Genomic DNA, 22,384 nt, shown 5'->3' on the forward strand with positions numbered 1-22,384 from the left:
AGAAGTTCAATGAACCTCAAGCACGACAACATGAGAAAAGTACAACAAAGCACGTCAAAATCGAATTGCTTAAAACCAGCAATGAAGAGAAAAATCTTAAAAGTAGCCAGGAGTTAATGAACAAACTTGGAGAGCTAACACTATCTTATTTTGAGACTCATTATATGCTTACAGAACAGTGTAATTGTAGCCTAAAAATAGGCAAGTAAATCAACAGAACAGAGTAGCAAGTTCAGAAAGAGATCCACAAGTGCATGGACAACAGATTTTTGACAAAGGTACACAGGCAAGTCAATGGGAAAAGGGTAGTCTTTTCAACAAATGTTACTGCACAATGTGATATCAATATGCAAGAAAATAAACTGTGATCGATACCTTGCACCATACATAAAATTCAATTCAAAATGGGTCACTGGACTCAAATATACAATCTAAAATAACACTTGTAGAGAAAGGGACAGCAGTCTATGGCAGTAGACTGACTTCCTGTTTTTGTAAATAAAGTTTTTTTGAAAAACAACTCTACTCATTTGTTTGCATATCGTCTATAAGTGTTTCCATGCTACGACAGGGTTGAGTAGTTGTTATTTCTAGGACAATTGAAAGAGAACAAGAGAGAGAAACAGATTATGCTTTATAGTAACTGGCATTGCCATAGCCTTTACAGAGGGTCTTGAATTACTGCCTTTGGAAGAAAGTGGCATAGTTAAAGTATTTAGCTTTCTGATTATTCTCAAAGAAATACTTCTAATCTAAACCATTACCGTGTGTAGTCTTTGTGTCCCCTTTCTTTTAAGTTACATAATTAGTAATTAATCAGTCTTTGATTTTATTTTATCACTGTGATTTTCCTGTACAAGGGTTTTAAGACTTATAAGTCTGGAAATCATATAATTTGGTGGTAATTTAGAGGGCATGTAAGGGGCTCAGAAGTCCTCTCCTCACAAATTTGTCACCTATGACAGGTACCTAAAATTCTACCATCACTTCTGTCCCACAGTTACTTAAAATTTTGACCCCTTTTACATGTTATTACAAATGGCTTATTTATAAGAGCATGCTGCGAATGGGGAATATATAAAGCATGAAGTCAGCTTTCACCTGGTAGGGACAAAAGGGTAGTGCATCCCTGAAGATGCAGAAGAACATCAAAGATGAGTCTAACTCTTACAATTTTGCCGAGACTGCCCCTGGTGACACCCCACTGAAATATATTAAAGCAAACAATTCCAGTTGCAAGTGCATTTCAGCACAAAACAGATATAGTAGGACCACTACCACTGAATTTCTCTCCTTCAGTTTATAGGGTGCTGATATCACCACAAATTAAAAATAACCAAATAGAAATCACTTTTCTTGCTTTCTATTTTGCCAGAACACCCAGATGCAAAATAAAATATTCAGTCTCCCATCTGGATATTTTGTCTCTGTGATGCTTCCAAAGTGCTGAACTATTGATGACATTTTTCATCTTTTCTTTACAATGTTTTGACACTGGCGATGCAAGTGCTGTATCCAATTAGAAGTTTTACTTCGCAATAAACTGCTCAATTGCATCAATAGCCACCTCCACTTCATTGAGTTCTGTTCATCTACTGACAACTTACTATAATGGCAAAAAGTGTGGACAATGTGGGTACACTGCTAGAGTCCAAATCCCTTTTCAGCTGCTTACTAGCTGTGTTACCTTAAGGGGGTTATATAGCTTTTCCTTGCCTATTTCTGCATCTGCAAAATGAAGATAATAAGCATAACTACCAGAATTGTTGCCAAAATTAACTCAGATAAGTGTAAAGTGCCAGGCATATAATGAACATTCAATAAATATTATCTTTTTGTTATTCCTCTTAGTAAAGCATTCATTGATGTCATAGATCTACCTTGGAACCGGGGAGTGAATAACCCTGGGGGCTCCTAGGTCCTCAGTCTTTTCTTCCATTTGTTAAAACAGATCTAGAGTGACTTGAATGGTGCAAATGCCAAGCCAAATCAGTGGTGGGGGCGCAGGACCTTGCAATACCCTTCAAGCACACGCAGACCTGCCTGGGCATGTGATCCCATTCTTTCCCATGTGTTTACAAAGTGAGCAAGGCAGGGGGTCTTCTTTCATTTTGTTATAAGTAGCTACATGATTATAAAAAGGGATAACAGCCATTGCTAATCTTCCCTATTCAATGCCAGAGGAATTTCGTCTTATTAAGGACCTTTGTCTTGGAATTTGGATTTAGGATTTTATAACCTCAATGGAAAAAGAGGAAGGAAAAATAAGCTATTTAGTGTTGCACATTCCAGCCTGAAACAATTGTCCTTCAGATGTGCACCCTATGGATGCAGCTGTTGATTTGGGAGGTTACTTTTGTTCAGAGGTGAGTCAGCCCTTAGCCAAAATATGAAGGATGCAATGTTGATCCTTTGAGTTCCCCTGCCTCCCTTTTGAGTGTTCTTTGGTCCCTGTGTAATGCCTCAGCCTCAGTGTCCAGTGTATTCTTGATGGTTGGGATCTTCCCTCCCAGCAATGAAGGAAAGAGATTTGATAAATTATTTCACAATAATGTGTCAGATGCTAATCTGTTACCTCTCTGAGAGAAACTTTGAAAGACACTGCTTATAAAGCAGAAATCCTTATTGGTGGGCATTGCACCATAAGGAGTCTCAGGGAAGGAAGGGATGCAGACAGAGATTAGGAGACTCTGATCTTCATATCCCAACTAGCTATTACATTGGAGTCTAAGGCCAACCCTACCTTGAGCACTTATCAAGAGGTAGTAGTCACAAAGTTAAACTGTTCAAAAATCAATAATTAAAACTACCATTCCCCCAAGTGTCAGTGAATCTCTGGGGCTGAGATAACCTTGGAAGAGAAATAACATAAAGTTAAAAGAAAAACATCAGCCGGGCGCGGTGGCTCACACCTGTAATCCCAGCACTTTGGGAGGCTGAGGCTGGTGGATCACGAGGTCAGGAGATCGAGACCATCCTGGCTAACACGGTGAAACCCCATCTCTACTAAAAAATACAAAACAATTAGCCGGGCATGGTGGCAGACGCCTGTGGTCCCAGCTACTCGGGAGGCTGAGGCAGGAGAAAGGCGTGAACCTGGGAGGTGGAGCTTGCAGTGAGCTGAGATCACGCCACTGCACTCCAGCCTGGGCGACAGAGCGAGACTCAGTCTCAAAAAAAAAAAAAGAAAGACATTGTTGATCTACAAACCTGTCAATCAATTTGAGTACTATGTAGAAAACTCTCAGGGTGGTTAAGACACCCAAAGCTTTTTGGGATCAAGAGAAATATTCACTTTCAGTTCAAATATCTGTACTCTATTGGAATACACAGCTTCAGGAACTCACTCACTGAATGTTTGTAAATCAGAATTCAAAATTATCTATCTTGACAATGTCATTGTTCTTTTTTTCTAAATAAATGAAATGTAGCATCTTTTTGCGAGAATTTTGATATGATAACTAAACTTGACAGGAGGTTCAGCATTTTTATAATTTTATTGCATATTTTACTGATTATATAAGGATCTTATAAAATAATTGCTTATAACATAATTTATTGCAAATAGCAACCATTGTAAATTAGGAATCCATTATTTTTATTTTTCCCCTGCTTATAGAATTCTGAACACATGTCCAAAACCACTTTAATATAGTCTGTATACCTGTCAAAATAGCCATGATGTCATTCAAAATTTCCATTATTTGAACTGAATCAACATAAATTAGAATGAAAGCACTATATGATTTTAGAAGCAGCAGAACTGAAAGCTTTACATTTTAAAAGCTTGATACTATGAATAGATGGATGGACCCTGGATTGCTTGAATAGCCTAATTTATTGTGGTAGGAATAAATTCGGTCATTAAAAAAAAATCCCACCAGATATAGACATGCCTTTTTTTTTAATATTTAAAACGTGGCCAACAGATTTCTTTGTTAGTATGTGTTGTACATCTCTTCCTACTTGCAGATTTAAAAACTCTTATTTTACAAGGAGAGTGGAATATACACCTCCCTTCTACGGCCCATCTTTTGAGGCAAAATTGTATTTAAAATAAGACTTCTGTAAATTCTACCTCTACGGTATTTTGCCCTTTCCTGACACGTAGTCACCCAGGAGTTTGTTGATCTGTCTCCATTTCTATGGCTAATGTTGCTCTGAGAAAATAATTACATATCAGTCATTTTCACGTTACAATGAATTCAATTCAGTGTGCATGGGGAAAAAACTCTAGCATTTTAAAATAGTATTTATACAATTGTATGTATACAATTATACACTGTCCCAAAATAAGTCTGTTTGTATAAAAGAGATAACTTGCTAAGTTATTTACCTACCCTCACCTTAAGGGAGATGATTTAAATTTGCCAAGGCAGAAATGTTACCACATGCTTTCATTAGCAGCTAAGAAGAAGGGAAGCATGTTTGAATGAAGCTCACATCTGAACGTGAACCATAGAACAGAGGTTTTGCTTAAAGAGAAAAACTGCTTCAGACCCTTCTGAAAAGAGGAAGTTCCTTTATTCTTAAAATAAGTCGGTTTCTTTTACATTGTGGGTTTTCACAAAATAATTACAGAAAAAGCCATGTAAAAATCTTTTTGCTACAAAACCACAAATAGGCTGGGAGAGAAAAATGGAGAATGAATAAAAATAAATTCATCCATCAAATTAAGAAAGAAAGTAACTGATAGTTATCATCCACTTTCTTCTTTTTTTGGTTTATTTGAGGAACTGAATTAATTGCTTTACAGCTTTACTTTGTGCTTGTATGTGGGTAATTCATTTTGATACAATAACATTAGAATGATATTTTCTAAGACTTTTTAGTTTTCCAATCAAGAACCACAAACAATGCAGATCACTGGGCAGCAATAATGCAAGAAAATATAGGATTATTAATAAATTGATTAAGCTTTTTGTAATATTAAAGCAATTTCAGGCATCAGACGGGAATGAGCAGGACAGTTAATATTTGAAGAGATAGGGAGCTTATCACAGTAGGTAGGTCATGTACCTAAATGTAACATCACCCTGCCAAGCAAGGATACCAGGTTACATGTATGTACTTTTCATAATAGATTCATGTTTTGCAGTAAAATCTCTGCTATGAAGAGGACGTAATCAATCTCATTTTACTAAAAGGGTCATTCAAAAGGCAGTTCATATATTTGCAAAGTGAAGGTATCTAATTATCATTACCTGTGAAATTGTTTTCTCTAAAAATTCTTTGAGATGTTCAGATATAAGACTTAGCAAAATTTCTAAGATATAGCCTTGGAAAATTATATAGATATTTTTTCTAAAATGTCATTGGTCAAATGATATTCATTGACTATAAGTATAACTCAATTTAGTACCCTGCATAATACTACCTTCAAAGCATGTATATGATACATCAAAAGCCTACTCATACAGGAGCTATAAAACATACGCCTTATAAATCCTTTTTCCCCGACTGTAGATCTTTACTTACTGTGGCAATTCCCGTAACTCAGTATTATTTGAAATTCTGGACACCATCTGAAAGCAGAAAATTTTGTCTGTTTACCAAGTATACATGTTACCTATTTGGGGAATTGCAGAATATGGTTACTTTAATATCTTCCACCTCTTTTGACTCTGAAGTGTTTATATCTTGCACTAAAAATGTACTTTCATAGTAGATATTGGGATAATATAACAAGTACATTATTTAAAAAATTATAAGATGTTTTAGGTTGTTTGTTCAGCCAAATTTTATAACTTATAAATATGGGACTATGAATGTTGTCGACAAGCTAAATGATCATTATAGTCAGTAACTTTCACCATTTTTCATCATATTGTCTGATCATATCATCGCAAAAATTAACACACGCCTGATTTATCTGGAATTCATAAATATTCATGTATACTTATATATCAGAAACTGTCACAGAACTAGCACCATATCAACATTAGCTTTTAACTTGGGAATGCAGTAGACCATTGGTCTATGCACCCAATTCATCAAACTCAGTATTTTATTCATATTTGAAAGAGGTATTTATACAAATTTAACGCATTTTGTTTGGGGATTTGGAAATAACCAAGGACAGATGTGGTGGCTCATGCCTGTAATCCCAACACTTTTGGGAGGCTGAGGAGGAAGGATTGCTTGAGCCCAGGGGTTCAAGACCAGCCTGCACAACACGGCAAGACCCAGTCTCTACCAAAAATTTTTTAAAAAATAAAAAATTAGTGAGGCATGGTTGCCTGCACCTGTGGTCCTAGCTACTCAGGAGACTGAAGAGGCAGGATCACTTGAACCCAGGAGGTCAAGGCTGCAGTGAGCCATGTTCATGCCTGGACAACAGGGAGAGACCCTGTCTCAAAAAAAAAAAGAAAAGAACCGAAATGATTGTATTCACTAATACTAAATAATTTTCTTGTTAAACTTGATCCCCTTGGAAAATTGAGATTGAAAGATGATTGCAGTTGTTAAATTTGTTTTTTTTTAAAAAAGAATAAATATGAAATTTTATGCAATATCTGTCTTTGTTCAGTTCAAGAGCCAGAAAAAGTATGCTATTTTATTATACTTTACTTTTCTACTTTATTAAAGGAATACTTGCTTTATAAACTAGTCACCAAAAACCAAGTTTAAAAGGATTAGAATGTGTCAGATGTGGAAAATTTCAGATAATCTCAGTTCTGCCACTTGCTAATCGAAGTGACTTTAGCCTTACCTAGGTGGCATGAGGCCACTTTAAATTTCAGTTTCCACATCTATAAAATGATACTTGTTCTTTATTTGATGTTATATAGTAAGCATTCAATAAATGTCACCTATTATTTTTGTTATTATTACATGACTATATCAAAATTTGAATAAAAGAAACCAGGCCTGACAGTTGGCTTATACAGGCATGGCTTCTTTCAGCATCCATAAGTATATTTAGTACTCATGTGTTTTCTTGTGATTTCAACCTTTTCATGTTCCTGAAATTCTTTAGAATTCCCTGACAGCTTTGTTTCTCAGATAGGTGTTCCAATATTTAACTGGAATACTGTATCTGATTAGCATGAGAAAGAAAAGAAACTTTTTCTCTGAGGAATGTAAGCCCCTTTTACTTATCAGACCCAGAAAGCCACTGAAATGTCACAGCAATAATGTCTTACATCGCCCCCTGCCTTAGCTCGCCCACCACTTAAGCTAAGTAATAATTTCAAAGCCAACTGCTATATGGACTCTAGAGTGAGTTTTCCTGCAAATACCTTATAAATTAACCTAACAAACCCAGGCTGGACACCATAATTCATACCCTGCGGTTCAACAGTGCATAGGCAATCACAAATAAATGTTATTTCTGTAAACCAATGACAATTCTAGAAAAACAACTTTTGCGATTGCCTCCTCTTCTGATTCATCCTTTTATCTTTAAAAACTTGAACCTTCCCTTTGTTCTCTGGACCACTTCCCAGTGTTTCCCGGGCTACCGTCCTCAACTTGAGGCCAAATAAAATCTCTATATTAATTTGCCACAGTGTCTTTCTTTTTTTTTTTCCTTTTTTTTTTTTTTTAATTGAGACAGGATCTCACTCACTCTGTCACCCAGGCTGGAGTACAGTGGTGCGATCTCAGCTCATTGCAGCCTCTTCCTCCCGGGCTCAAGCGAACCTCTCACCTCAGCCTCCTGAGTAGCTGGGACCAGAGGCATGTGCCACCATGCCTGGCCTTTTTTTTTTTTTTTAATTTTTGTAGAGATGGGGTCTCACTATGTTTTCCAGGCTGGTTTCAAACTCCTGGGCTCAAGTGATTCTCCTTCCTCAGCCTCCCGAAGTGCTGGGATTACAGACATGAGCCACTGCTGGTAGCCCTCCTTTCTTCTTGGCTGAGGTCTAGACGTTATTCGGTCTGCTTATTTCAACCCTCTCTTTCTAGAACAGAGGTTCCATATTTGCCTCCAGACAAGAGATTCACATTTTAGGGAGATTTAAAAAGAAGAGGAAAAGAAAAAGAGAAGGAAAGAGAAGAAAAGGGAAGGGAAGGGAAGGGAAGGGAGGAAGGGAGGAAGGGAGGAAAGAAAGGAAGAGAAGGGAAGGGAAGGGAAGGGAAGGGAAGGGAAGGGAAGAAACCTGCCTGCTCTACCCCTGCTTCACAGCTAGTGGTCCAGGTCATGATATTAGCAGTCCAATGACACCACTGGTTTTACTTTTTTGGCCTAAATTACATAGCATTCTTTTCAAATTGCTGTTGCTTTGTATTGTTTGTAACTCAGACTTGTTTTTGTCTTATTTGTGACCAATGCTTCTTAGTTTTAAACTAAAATGTGCACGAAAGAGAGTTCTTTTGCCCCAAAGTTAAGGGATTTCAAAGTTTTTTTTGTTTGTTTGTTTGTTTGTTTTTTAATACAGAGCCCTCTCGGTCCCTTGGAGATATAAATCTTACCATGTCCATGAAATGTTAACATCCAGGGAATTAACTAAGCAACATTCCAGCTGAGATCAGATTTGAAACAGAGTTAAAGTCCTTTAGACCAACACAAAATTCCTTTCCTCAGTGGGTAACTTTAGCTTAGGAGATAAATATTTATAAAAAATTAATTTGAATTACTTGTTTTAAATTATTTCTGTGACTCTTGACCTTTGAGGGCATACATTTGTAATCCTTTCTACTGAAGAAAACCAAAATATCCCTCTCTAAAATACTGGAGATTGTTGAGCTGAAGACAGGTATAATCCAGAGGGACTCTCTTTGCTTTTCCTCTACTTGTCTGATGGCAGGACAGCAATTTACAAAGACAAAATTTTCCTGCCTGCCTTTTCCCACTGCATTAAGACGACTGCACTGCTATAAAGGAATACCTGAGACTGGATAATTCACAAAGACAAGAGATGTATTTGGCTTATGTTTCTTCAGGCTGTACAAGAAGCATGATGCAACCATCTGTTTCTGCTGAGGGCTTTAGGAAGCTTCCGATCATGACAGAAGGTGAAGGGGAGCAGAGGTGTCACATGGTGAGAGAAGAGGAGGCAAGAAAGAGAGGAGAGAGAGGGGTGCCATATTTTTAAACAACCAGTTCTTGTGTGAACTATTAGAGCAGAAATTCATTACTTCATTACTCCAAGGACAGCACCAAGCCATTTATGAGGGATCTGCCCCCATGACCCAAACCCTTCTTTTACGCCCTACTTCAAATATGAGATTTGGAAGGAACAAATATCCAAACTATATCACCCACCTAATAATAGCCTTCTTTACAACACCTGCTTATCAGCTCAGAGATGACAGCAACAAAGGATCTAGAAGTCGACTTTACTCTTCCCATCAATTTACCCTCCCACATTTTGCCAACTTTTGGCACTATTCCCACGGCAGCTTTTGTTTTCCTTTTTTACTATCTCTTTTAATCGTCCATTTGGGCTTCGAACATAAACAGTTAGCTGAGAAACTGAGACCTTAGAAAATATGGCCTGACACATGTGAGCTGTACTCCATTTGCAGCTAGACTCCATTTGCAGCTAGCGAAACTTTGACCATTTGTAAATCAGGTCATCTGCCTTTTTGTTTTTGATTTGTAAGAGTTTACTCTATATTCTGGATACAGATCCCTTATCAAATATACAACTGACAAACATTTTCTCCCATTCTGTGGGTGGTCTTTTCACATTTTTGATGGGGTCCTTTGAAGCATAAAAGTTTTTGATTTTGATAAACTCTAACTTATCATTTTTTTTCTTTTGTTACTTATGCTTTTGGTGTCATTTCCAAGAATCCATTGCCAAATCCCAGGAAGATTTTCACTTACATTTTCTTTCAAAACCGGCACAAGACAAGGATGCCCTCTCTCACATTCCTGTTCAATATAGTGTTGGAAGTTCTGGCCAGGGCAATTAGGCAGGAAAAAGAAATAAAGGGTATTCAATTAGGAAAAGAGGAAGTCAAATTGTCCCTGTTTGCAGATGACATAATTGTATATCTAGAAAACCCCATCGTCTCAGCCCAAAATCTCCTTAAGCTGATCAGCAACTTCAGCAAAGTCTCAGGATACAAAATCAATGCGCAAAACTCACAAGCATTCCTACACACGAATAACAAACAGAGAGCCAAATCATGAGTGAACTCCCATTTACAATTACTACAAAGAAAATAAAATACCCAGGAATCCAACTTAGAAGGAATGTGAAGGACCTCTTCAAGAACTACAAACTACTGCTCAACAAAATAAAAGAGGACACAAATGGAAGAACATTCCATGCTCATGGATGGGAAGAATCAATATCATAAAAATGGCCATACTGCCCAAAGTAATTTATAGATTCAATGCCATCCCTGTCAAGCTACCAATGCTTTCTTCATAGAAATGGAAAAAACTACTTTAAACTTCACATGGAACCAAAAAAGAGCCTGCATTGCCAAGACAATCCTAAGCAAAAAGAACAAAGCTGGAGGCATCACACTACCTGACTTCAAACTATACTACAAGGCTACAGTAACCAAAACAGCATGGTACTGGTACTAAAGTAGATATATAGATTAATGGAACAGAACAGAGCCCTCAGAAATAACACCACACATCTACAACCATCTGATCTTTGACAAGCCTGACAAAAACAAGCAATGGGGAAAGGATTCCCTATTTAATAAACGGTGCTGGGAAAACTGGCTAGCCATATGTAGAAAGCTGAAACTGGATCCCTTCCTTACACCTTATACAAAAATTAATTCAAGATGGATTCAAGACTTAAATGTTAGACCTAAAACCATAAAAACCCTAGAAGAAAACCTAGGCAATACCATTCAGAACATAGGCATGGGCAAGGACTTTATGACTAAAACACCAAAAGCAATGGCAACAAAAGCCAAAATAGACAAATGGGATCTAATTAAACTAAAGAGCTTCTGCACAGCAAAAGAAACTACCATCAGAGTGAATAGGCAACCTACAGAATGGGAGAACATTTTTGCAATCTACCCATCTGACAAAGAGCTAATATCCAGAATCTACAAAGAACTTAAACAAATTTCCAAGAAAAAAACCAACAACACCATCAAAAAGTGGGCAAAGGATATGAACAGACACTTTTCAAAAGAAGACATGTATGCAACCAACAGGCACATGAAAAAATGCTCATCATCAGTGGTCATCAGAGAAATGCAAATCAAAACCACAATGAGATATCATCTCATGCCAGTTAGAATGGCGATCATTAAAAAGTCAGGAAATGACAGATGCTGGAGAGGATGTGGAGAAATAGGAACGCTTTTACACTGTTGGTGGGAGAGTAAATTAGTTCAACCATTGTGGAAGACAGTGTGGCGATTCCTCAAGGATCTAGAACTAGAAATACCATTTGACCCAGCGATCCCATTACTGGGTATATACCCAAAGGATTATAAATCATGCTACTATAAAGACACATGTACACATATGTTTACTGCGGCATTATTCACAATAGCAAAGACTTACCTAGTTGCTAGTGAGAACAACATCTTTATTTCTTTTTAATCATTCACAATTTAATGATAGGTTATTTGTAGATAGCCTTTATAAGGTTGAGGAGGTTTCCTTTTACGACTTATTTGTTGAGTATTTTTATTATGAAATGTCATTAAATTTTTCACAGGCCTTTTTGGTGTCTTTTGAAAAACAGTATGTAGTTTTTGTTCTTTATTGTATCAATATGGTTGTACAACACTGTTTGATTTTAGTCAATCCCAAATTCCTGGAATAAATCTCACTGAGTCATGATATATAATGCTTTTTATATGTTGCCTGATTTGGTTCCTATTATTTTGTTGACTATATTTGCATTTACAGCCTTAAGGTATATTAGCCTGTACTTTTCTTGTGACATTTTTTCTGGTTTTGGTATCAGAGTAACTTTGGCCACATAGAATGAGTTAGAAAGGGTTCTTTTTCCTCTATTACTTATAAAAATATGTGAGGATTTCTGTTCATTCTTTTTTGTAATGTTTGCTCAAATTCATCAGTGAAGCCACCTGGACCTGGATTTTCTTTGTGAGAAGTGTTTTTGTTACTAATTCCATCTCTTTACTTCTTATAAGCCTATTCAGATTTTTTATTTCTTTCTGAATCAGTTTCAGAAGTTTGCATCTTTCTGAAAATGTATCCATTTTATCCAGGGTATCTAATTTTTTGGGGTATAATTGTTCCTAGTATTCTTTTATTATAATTTTTTTCTGTCATGTTAGTAATGACATCTTCTCTTACATTCCTCATTTTAGTAATTTGAGTTGCCTTTTACATGATCAATCTGCTAGTTTTTAATTTCCTTTATCTTTTCCAAGAATCAACTTGCAGTTTCATTGATTTCTCTTTTTTCTACTCTTAACTTTGTTTTTGTATGTTCTAATCTTTTCACTTCCTTTTGCTTGTTTTGTATTTAGCATGTTCTTCTTTTCCTAATTTTTTAAGGTGAAGTGTTAATTGATATGAGAGCTCTCTTTTTTAATATAGGCATTTAATAGCTACAGATTTCACTCTAAGCACTGCTTTAGCTGTGTGCATAGTATGTTATGTTTTCACTTCCTTCTACTCAAATTATTTCCTAATTTCCTCTGTGATTTCTTGCTTTCCCGTTGGTTATTTAGGAGTGTGTTGTTTAATTTTCACATACTTGTGAATTTCCCAAATGTCCTTCTGTTGTTGATTTCTAAATTTCATTCTATTTTAGCTAGAGAACATACTTTGCATTATTTCAATACTTTTAAATTTGCTGAGACTTGTTTTATGGCCTAGCATAAGTGTTATTCAGGATGAAGTTATATAAGGGCTTGAGAATCATATGTATTTTGCTGTTTTGAGTGTAGTATTCTATATATGTGTTTGGTCTAGTTTATTTATAGTCTTGTCCAAATCTCATTTTTTCCTTGTTAATCTTGTGTCTAGTTGTTCTTTTCATTATTGAAAGAAGCTGTTGAAGTCTCCAATAATTATTCTTCAATTGCCAACATTTCCCTTCAATTCAGACAGATTTTGCTTCATGTATTTTGGGCTTTGTTGCTACCTACATGTATATTTGTAATTGTTATGGTTTTCTAATGGATTTATCTTTTTATGGTTATAGAATATCTTTCTTTTTCTCTAGAAATATTCTTTGCACTACAGTCTATTTTGTTCAATAGTAATATAGCTACTGCAGCTCTGTTTTGGTTACTGTTGCATTATATATATTTTCCATCCTTTTGCTTTAAATTCATGTCTTTAAATCTAAAGTGTGTCTCTAGTAGATAGCCTACAGTACGATCCTGATTTATATTTTATGTATTCTGTTACTCTGTACCTTTGAAGTATCCATTTTGCTATTTGTTTTCCACATGCCTTATCTCTTTTTGTTTCCTCTATTTCTGTGTTATTGCCTTAGGATTTTTGGCATCTTTAAAAATTTTATTTTACTATCAATTGACAATTTATTAATTGTATATATTTATGTTTACGGGATAGCCTTGTTTTGTATAAGATAGACATTTTCAAGTGTACCATTTTAATTTCCTTCTTATTTCTTTTACCATTCTTTTAGTTATTTTCTTAATGGCCCCCCTTGTGATGACAGTTAATATCATATCTTAAAAAGAACTTGTTTAGATTAATACCAACTTACTTTGATCAGTATCCAAAAGTGTAGCTCTAATCCAACTTTGTTTTTTTCACCCTTCTTTCTATTATGATTTACTAACATAGAAACTATATTGTACCTTGGAAGCCTACTAATAGTTTTATAATCATTGTTTTATGTAGTTGTCTTTTAAGTCAGATAGGAGAAGAAAATAGTTACAAACAGAAATATACTGATCCTGTATATTATATTCATCTATGCAGTTACCTTTATTAGTGTTCTTTATTTCTTCATGTGGATTTGAGTTTTTGTCTAGTGAAAATTTTTTTTAGAGTGAAGGACTCCTTTTGTTATTTCTTATAGGGAAGGTCTACTCATTATGTCAGTTATTTTGTTTTGTTATTTTTAAAATCTTGGCACGTCCTAATATCTCCATTTTTGAAACATAGTTTGCTAGAGATAGAATTCTTGGTTAATGGGTTGCTTTTTTCACTTCAGCATGATACATATGTCATCCTACTGCCTTCTGCCCTCCACATTTCCGATAAGAAGTTAGCTGTTACTGCTATTAAAAAATACCTTGTATGTAGAGCTACATTTCTTTTACTGCTTTCAAGATTCTCTTTGTGTTTTCGCACTTTGTCTATGATGTGTCTGGGTGTAGACTACTTTGAGATTATCCTACTAGAAGATTGTTTTGCTATTTGAATGTGCAAATTCATGTTTTTTCATCAAATTGTGTTAGCCTTTAGAAATTATGTCTTCAAATATTCTTTCTGTTCTTCCTTTCTCTTCTCCCTCAGGGACTTCAGTGTCTCACATATCTTTGAGACTACATTAATTTCCTTTATTATTTCTTCTTTCTGTTCTTTACTATACTCACAATGAACCATATTCAAATTTTCTTATTGTTTCCTTGACAGTTGAAATCTGCTATAGAACTCCTCTAGTGAATTTCTCATTTCAGTTATTGTGATTTTTAAACTACTGAGTTACTATTTGGTGCTTTTAAAAAATAATGTCTATCTCTTTGCTGACACTCTCTCTTTAGTGAGAAATCATTGCCATACACTCCTTTATTATTTAGACAAGATGTTTTTTAGTTATTTGAACATATTTATAATTGCCTATTTAAAATCTTTATATAATAAATCTGACATCTTGGCTTCCACCATGACATTTTCTATTGACTTTCTTTTTTTTTTTTTTCTTTGTATGGGCCATTCATTCCTGTTTCTTTGTATGTCTACTTTTTCTTTAAAATACTTGACATTTTAATATAACATTGTAAATCTTGAAATCAGAACTTCTTCACCCAGGGTTTGTTGGTCTTGCTATTAGCTGTTTTGTTGTTGTTGTTTATATTGTTATTGTTCCTCATTTTTTTGCTGACTTTCTTGGACTGATACTGTAAAGTCTGTTTTCTTTGACATGTGTAGCCACTAAAGCGTCTCCTTCGTTAGGTTAGTGATTAGCAAGACAGAGGCGTCCTTAAATGCCATGAACCAGTAATTCTCCCAGCCATTGCCAAGGATTTGGTATATTTTTTAGACATGCCTTAAATATTCCTGCAATTAACAACTCTGTTATCCTTACTTTCAACTTCTTCAGAGACTTAAGATTAGTCAGACTTAAATTAGCTGGGTGTGGTAGTGGGTACCTGTAATCCCAGATACTCGGAAGGCTGAGGCAGGAGAATCACTTGAACCCAGGAGGCTGAGGTTGCAGTGAGCCAAGACTGTGCCACTGCACTCCAGCCTGGGCAACTGTGCAAAACTCTGTCTCAAAAAAAAAGAAAGAAAGAAAGAAAGAAAAGAAAAGAAAAGAAAAAGATTAGTCAGACTTGAGCAAATAGGGCATTCTGAGGACTTTCTTGAGCCTACAGCCTTGCACACCTGTGTGGCCTTCTAGATTCTCAGAAATATGTTGACATTTTCAAAGATTGTTATGAATGTCTTATTCACCAGTTTTCCCTTTTTTTTAGTCAACCTCTTGTTAATTGCTTCAGGTAGCTGCAGTGTTAAACAACTACCACTTATTGTGAGAAAATTTTTTAGGTATAGGCTTATTTGTACAGAGTGAGCTCTGATTCAGGTCCATTAAAGACAACCCTGAGAATAGAGCTATTTAGGGAGTTTCCAGACATTTCAAATAGTTACAATTCTCAGGGAATGGGTTTTGTGGAAGAACATGCCTGTTTCTGCTTCCTCTAGTGGTTGCTAAAATGTAAGTTTTCATGACTACCACAGTTGTGAGGCTGTTGATTTCAAGACTCTCACAAATCTAGGGAGTGAAGAATAGTAATAGAGCGAGCTAACACATCACAGAGATTGCAGTTCTTACAGAAGTTTAGCTGTTTTTCTTGGAGAAATACTCCTTGGAATGTTGCAAGCCTTTGATTAATTTCCAGAGTTTTAGAAAGGTTTGTTTTGATGATTTTTTCCAATGTTCCAATTGCTTTTCAGAAGGAGAGGTTTTTGTAAAGCTACTTTTATTAGGACCTTTGACAGCTTTGACTTTTTGTTCATATCTGCAGAACATTATGTCTTCTACAATATAGTAATACATTCTTCTAATAAATCATCTTTGCACAGTGTGAAGGGAACATTTCAATAGTTGAATATTTGGGGATATAAACAAAACTGTCTGTTTTATCAAAAGTATAGCCTCATTTAATTTTTATTTTTCAGAAAAGTTTTGCTGCCTCCATAGATAGCATGTCTTTGGGAAATATAATTCCATGAGAATTTTGGTAGTGATAGTTCTCATTTCGCTCCCTCCCTACAGTAGGCATACACATTTATTCTTCCTCTCTGGATATTAGCCAACAAGGCTAATTTTATTGCAAGGCCCTGTGGCATACTAGATACTTCTATTTCAAATGATATAGACAGTTACAGAATGTTTATCATAGTCTACTGAAGTCTGAATGATACATATTACAAATACAGTTATTACACAGTCAGCATTCTTCAGACCAGATGGGTCTGACATGGAGGATCCCAGAAAGTTAGAAAGATCGCCATTCTCAGATTTATTTCAGTTTGTGTCTTTTCCAAGGAAATTTCAATTTAGTATCTTTGAATGTAACCCAAGAGTAACTCTCAGGTTTGGGTCTCTGAGTGAGGTGTTCCAATCTCACATTTTATAATACTAATTTCCTAAATAATTAGCAGTGGGAATGGTCATTACATTTTTCAAGTGATGCCTGCAGATTTAAAAATTAGGGTTTTAAAAATCTGTCTATTCCAGAGTCTGAATACCTTGGCATTTGGAGCAACATGAAAGAAACACTATCTTTCCTGTAGCAAACAGATTTTTCAGCTTAGGTTCTGCATCTCTTGCCCTTTCAGTAGTTTATTGAGCTGTTCCAAGTTTACCACTGGTTAAATGGAGTACAAGAAAATAGCATTCATTAAAGCTTGCTTAATCCAAGGAAACTTGGCCTGAGAATGATCTTTGATAGAGCCATTGTTGTACTTCAAATTACATTTAAATTACTCTAAGACGGATATTCAAAGGTAAAATGTAAAAAGCACAAGTGTCACGGAAACACTTCTTAGGATCTTTAGGGAGTTACTTAAACCCATAATGCCTCTCTCAGCTGCATGAAAGGTACAATGATATAAAAATCTCAAGCTCTTGGTTACTTATGAAGGGCTTTACTACGTGGCCAGGGGGCTGACAGACTAAATGTACACTGTTTTAAACTATATATATTTTTCTATGATTTTTAGTAGTTACCCATGAAAACAATGCCGTTTAAATACCATTACTCTTGGCTATTGCTGCAACAGTAATTTTCAAAGAAGAGTATTATCCTGCCCATCTGGGTGATATTTTTCATTGTCCAATGACTGGGATACCATATTAGCAACTAGTGACTATTAGTCAGAGATACCAAAAAGTCCCACGTAACAAAGACTTGTCACACTCAAAATTTTAATATGGTCCCCTTTAAGAAACAGAAATGGAATTGCACTCTAGTCATAATAGGCAATATCTTATGATGATGATCCACTTTTTTCACAGTTGCATTCCTCAAGATGAAATCCATTGCAACATGTCAGAATTCTTTATGAGTGCTGCATTATGGCTCACTTCACGCTTAAGAACAAACATGAGGATTTCAGAGCTGAACCAAGGTTAGACTCTTAAAAAACAATTGTATCATGTAAGTATCTACTTTGTAGCTCCATCTTAAAAGCTATGGATGGCCTTTGTATAAATTTACTACTTGCCTATGGAAAGGACTCTATTATTGAATTAGAAGTTAGGTCTAAGATGGAACAAGTGTGACCATTTAGCGTTTAAGTCTAGTTGCATTTCCGCATTGATGCAGGCAGACCTTTCTTTGTCTGGATCTAGGATAGATTAACTGAGATCCTGACACTTTTAAAGGTCTGAAAAAAACATGTAAAATGTATTCTCCCTGAGGGCTGCTAACAGTGAGGTTTCATCTACATAACAAGACCACCTTTGCTAGCCAGGCCTCTTCTCCCCTTCCCATAACCTGTCTTGCCACTATCACCTGATTTACCAACATAACTGTTCTGAGCCCCTATTTTTTTCTCTAACCTCAGGACGGTGTTTAAGCTTCTGTATCCCGTTGCAGAGTTGGTGTAATTACTTTGTGATTCTTCCATGTACATGTTGATAAATTTGTATGCCTTCCTTCCTATTAATATGCCTTTCTAAAAATTTTATTAATAAAGACACGGTCTCACTGTGTTCCCCAGGCTCAATTACAGTGGCTATTCACGGGTACCATCTCACCACTGATTAGCAAGGGAGTTTTCATCTGCTCCACTTACAACCTGGGCCAGTTCATCCCTCCCTAGGTGACTTGATGGTCCCCTACTCCCTGGCAATTATGATATTGATGGCAAACAGTGTAGACACTCTATCAGCACAGTGCACTACAGCCTGTTACTGGACACAAGTGATTCTCCTGCCTTCGTCTCTGGAGTAGCTGGGACTATAAGCATGCCCACTGTACCTGGCCAATCTGCCTTTTGTCAGTTGATATTTCAGTGAACCTTCAGAGAGTGAAGGGAATGTTTTCCTTCCCCCGTATAGGGGTTAGGAGTTCAATATATGAATTTGGGATTATGAAAGGAAAATAAAATCTTGGGACCCCCAAACACACTAAGCCAAAGGGAAAAGTAAAGCTTGGGAACTGAGTCATAGAAAATTGTCTACCATTTTTATTCCTACAAAAATTAAAGGCCACATACTTCCCCAGGAAGCCTCCCTCACAATTTGCTCACGAGGAAATTCCTCATAGGTCCCAAGATATTTACCCTAAAACAGTTCTGTTGAATTTCATGCTGACAAGGTAATTAACAGCTTATCTTCACAGGTACGGGACAAAGACAAGACCATCATGGATAAAGATAGGAGCAGATTTTAGTATATGTGCTGCCACCATCACAGATAAAGACAAGAACAGATTTTAGTATATGTGCTGCCATTTGACACCAGCCTGGCCAACATTGTGAAACCCCGTCTCTACTGAAAATACAAAAATTAGCTAGGCGTGGTGGTACGCCCCTGTGATCCCAGCTACTTGGGAGGCTGAGGCAGGAGAATCACTTGAACCTGGGAGGCGAAGGTTGCAGTGAGCTGAGATCGCACCACTGCACTCCAGCCTGGGTGACAGAGCGAGACTCCATCTCAAAATAAATAAATAAATAAATAAATAAATAAATAAAATAAAATAAAAATAAATAAATTAAATAAAGGCAAGACCAGAAGCCATACTCTACCCAACTGAGACAAATGCGTATTAATGCAGATTCACTGAGCACAGGCCAATGCATAATTGACTGTTCTTCTATCCCCTCCTTTTATATATAAAATGTAGATCCAGTGAACACTGATGAAAGCCTCAAAAGAATGGAACCACTTGCCTCTTTATCTACCCTACCCCAACATTTTGTTTCTTTCTTGGTTCTCCAACTGCCCACTCTTTCCCCTTGAAATACTGGAGTCCCCAAGCCCCCTTTGAAATAAAAAGCACAAATCACAGATGTCCCTGTGGGTTTTGTGTTTCTTTTCCCTGAGCCCATCCTCAACCTTGGCAAAATAAACCTTGAAATTGATTGAAACCTGTTTCAGATACTTTTGGGTTTACAAATTGGCAACTACAGGAGGAATTCTGAATGGAGGTGGCCCTTAACCTGTGGCAAATCTCCTATCCGTGCCTGGTACTGGTTGGGCTATCTTTATCACTCAAACCAATAAGGCAATTTGCTGAGGTCTGGAAGCTACCCAGCTCCGGAGAACACCTGGTCTCCCAAATTTTGGGTGAGATTTAGGCTTATTTTGCTGTACAGCTCATTTATGGAGTTCTGCTTTCTTCCCACAAGAGAGGCAAGTTTTTCCTGCTTTCATGATGATGGGGAGCAGCTAACTACTTCCTGGAGTTCTGCTCACTTCCAACAAGGAAAGTGCTTTTTTCCTGCTTCTAAAATGGTAGAGAGCAATCTGCAGCCTGGGCCCCACTCCTAGGTAAATAGCTGAGTTGGGATTTTACCTTAAAAATTCTCTTTAATGATTAAAATATAAGGTTGACAACCAGCTGGTCTTAACTTCTTCCAATTAGAGTGCTCATTCATTGTATAAATCTTGCAATTGCTTACTTGATTTTTTTTTTTTTTTTTTGGTTGTTTTTGCTGTTGTTTTGGTCTCTTCTCCCATTGGATTTGACCAACTCTAAACTCCTCTAGTGTATGAGTGTGGAATTTCCACCCAAAGAGAAAAAGCCCTTGCTCCCCTCAGCCTTTCAGGGCATTCCCAGGTTACTGAGAATCACATGCGGGTATCTGGGAGGAATGCTCCCAGTGATGCACAGCAGCTCTGACTAGGTTGCCCCTCTGAAAAACATACTTATGGTCTAATTTCAGCTGGTAGGTACACATAAGCTACCAACCCCCTCCACACTTTGAACCTCTGATGCGTTGTGTCAGGGGGCCATAATACAATGCGACCAAACTGGCTCATGGGATAATGGCCCTGAGAATGTAGGTCCACAAGACACACCTCTTGACTAGGTCAAATCTGAAGGAGAGTTCCAAATTAAGGAGATCAAGGCCTTTGAATTGGCTATCCCCCAAACCCTCGGGTCTTAAAGCTTGAATCTTACATTTGTTTTATCTCAGTTCCTTTCTCAGGAAAAGACCCTCAGACCTCTCAAAAAGTATCAAAGAACTGAAACTTACCAGATCATTGCATTTAGACAATGAGATGACAGACCCCTCATCTGTCATGACTGCTTCCTTACTCCTCATTAATTCCTGTTTTCCTAACCAAGAAACCAAGAAGACCTGCTTCTTGTTGACCAACTCCTCTCAGTTTACCCCTCCCTAGTTCCTATTTTTGCACATATATAGTTACATTTCTTCCTTGCTATATAAACCCTTAATTTTAGTCAGGGAGATTGATTGAAGACTGATCTCCCATCTCCTCAGCTACAGCACTTGATTAAAGCCTTCTTCCTTGGAAACATTCGTTGCCTTAGTGAATGGCCTTCTGTGCAGCAAGCAGCAGGATCTAGACCGAACCTCTGGTGTTTCAGTAACAGATTTTCGTTCCCTGATCAAAAACACATTGCTTGTGGCTCAGCTGTCACAGGCCAAGAGAGTTCCTAAGCAGCTGCCTACCCATTTTTGGCCAGAGGTGGGGTTTGGTCTCTCTCTCTCTTTGGCCCTGCCACTTCAAATCCCAACCATTTTCCTGATTTCTAGGAAAAACAGCCTTTGAAATTCGACATCTGTGTCTAAATGGGTGAGTGTCTTTTGTGCCTACCAGACATGGGATGTGCTCCGCTCAATTTGAGGACTTCTGAAGGAATTTCCATTTCCAGGTTGAAAAAGCCAACCAGCTGAGGGAGGATAAAGTACCTCGACTGTTTCAGGTTGAACACTCTTGCAGCTTCTTAGTTGCTACTGCAGTAGTTAGATTATATTTGAGTACCTAGATTGTATTTTGATAAGTGTGTGCATGTCTCTGTCTCTCTCTCTCTCTGTCCCTCTGTGTGTGTGTGTGCGTGTTGATATAGTCATGGGAAGTTAAAATTCAATCCCAGAATGCAGCCCACTCTGGTGCATTCTTCAAAATTGGTCTGAATATAGTTATAATCCAATGGAACAAAATAAAATGATATTTTTGGTAGTACAGTTTGGCCCCTATATTCTTTGTAATCTGGAGAAGTATGGTTCCTCAATGGGTCTTTATATTTTAATGTGATCTTAAAACTAGATTAATTTTGCTGTTGAATGGGAAAGAGGGATGAAATTCCTTGTGTCCAGGCTTTTATGTTTCTTTATCAGAGCAAACCTAATCAAGTTAAATGTAAAATTTTGATGCAATGGACAGAGACTTTTAAGAAAAGTGGTGAGTCTGCACTTTGCATTAAGGTTATCATATTTACCAGCAGAAGAAAACTCTCTCTTAGATGAGGAAGCCTGAGCTGCTATAACTTCTGAAACCCCAATCCCACCATCTCCGACCTCTGCCAGCTGCCCTGGAGTCAGCTTCTGCCTCTCCAACAGCTTCAACCCCTGAGACTTCTGAACCTCTGAAAAACCCTTTCCTGATTTTTGCTAGTCCTCTTCATCATGAACCTGGGACCCCTACCCTAGTTCCACCGGATCCTCCCCCCCTTTATCTTTTGTTCTCTCATTTCATCAAGAAGATGTCTGAGAACTCCAGAGGAATGGTCTCACCCTCTCATACCTGTCAAGGAACACAATTTAGCCAAGGTTCACCACTACTCCTTGCAGGAACATTTCTTCTAAGGCAGATCCCTATTTGGAGTTTAACTGAAGAAGAAC

The 22,384-nt window shown here is 37.0% G+C and overlaps 1 long non-coding RNA gene across 1 annotated transcript in view; it reads right to left on the reverse strand.

Annotated features, from left to right (window-relative positions):
• Positions 1 to 22,384, reverse strand: part of LOC134739066 (uncharacterized) — a 387,779-nt gene that overhangs the window by 353,909 nt on the left and 11,486 nt on the right. The window contains exon 2 of the long non-coding RNA XR_010125519.1: positions 5,479 to 5,525. This is a non-coding gene — a long non-coding RNA (uncharacterized LOC134739066). The remainder of the gene's footprint in view (positions 1 to 5,478; positions 5,526 to 22,384) is intronic.

This window comes from Pongo pygmaeus, chromosome X (assembly GCF_028885625.2).
Source record: "Pongo pygmaeus isolate AG05252 chromosome X, NHGRI_mPonPyg2-v2.0_pri, whole genome shotgun sequence".
Classification (NCBI taxonomy): Eukaryota; Metazoa; Chordata; class Mammalia; order Primates; family Hominidae; genus Pongo; species Pongo pygmaeus.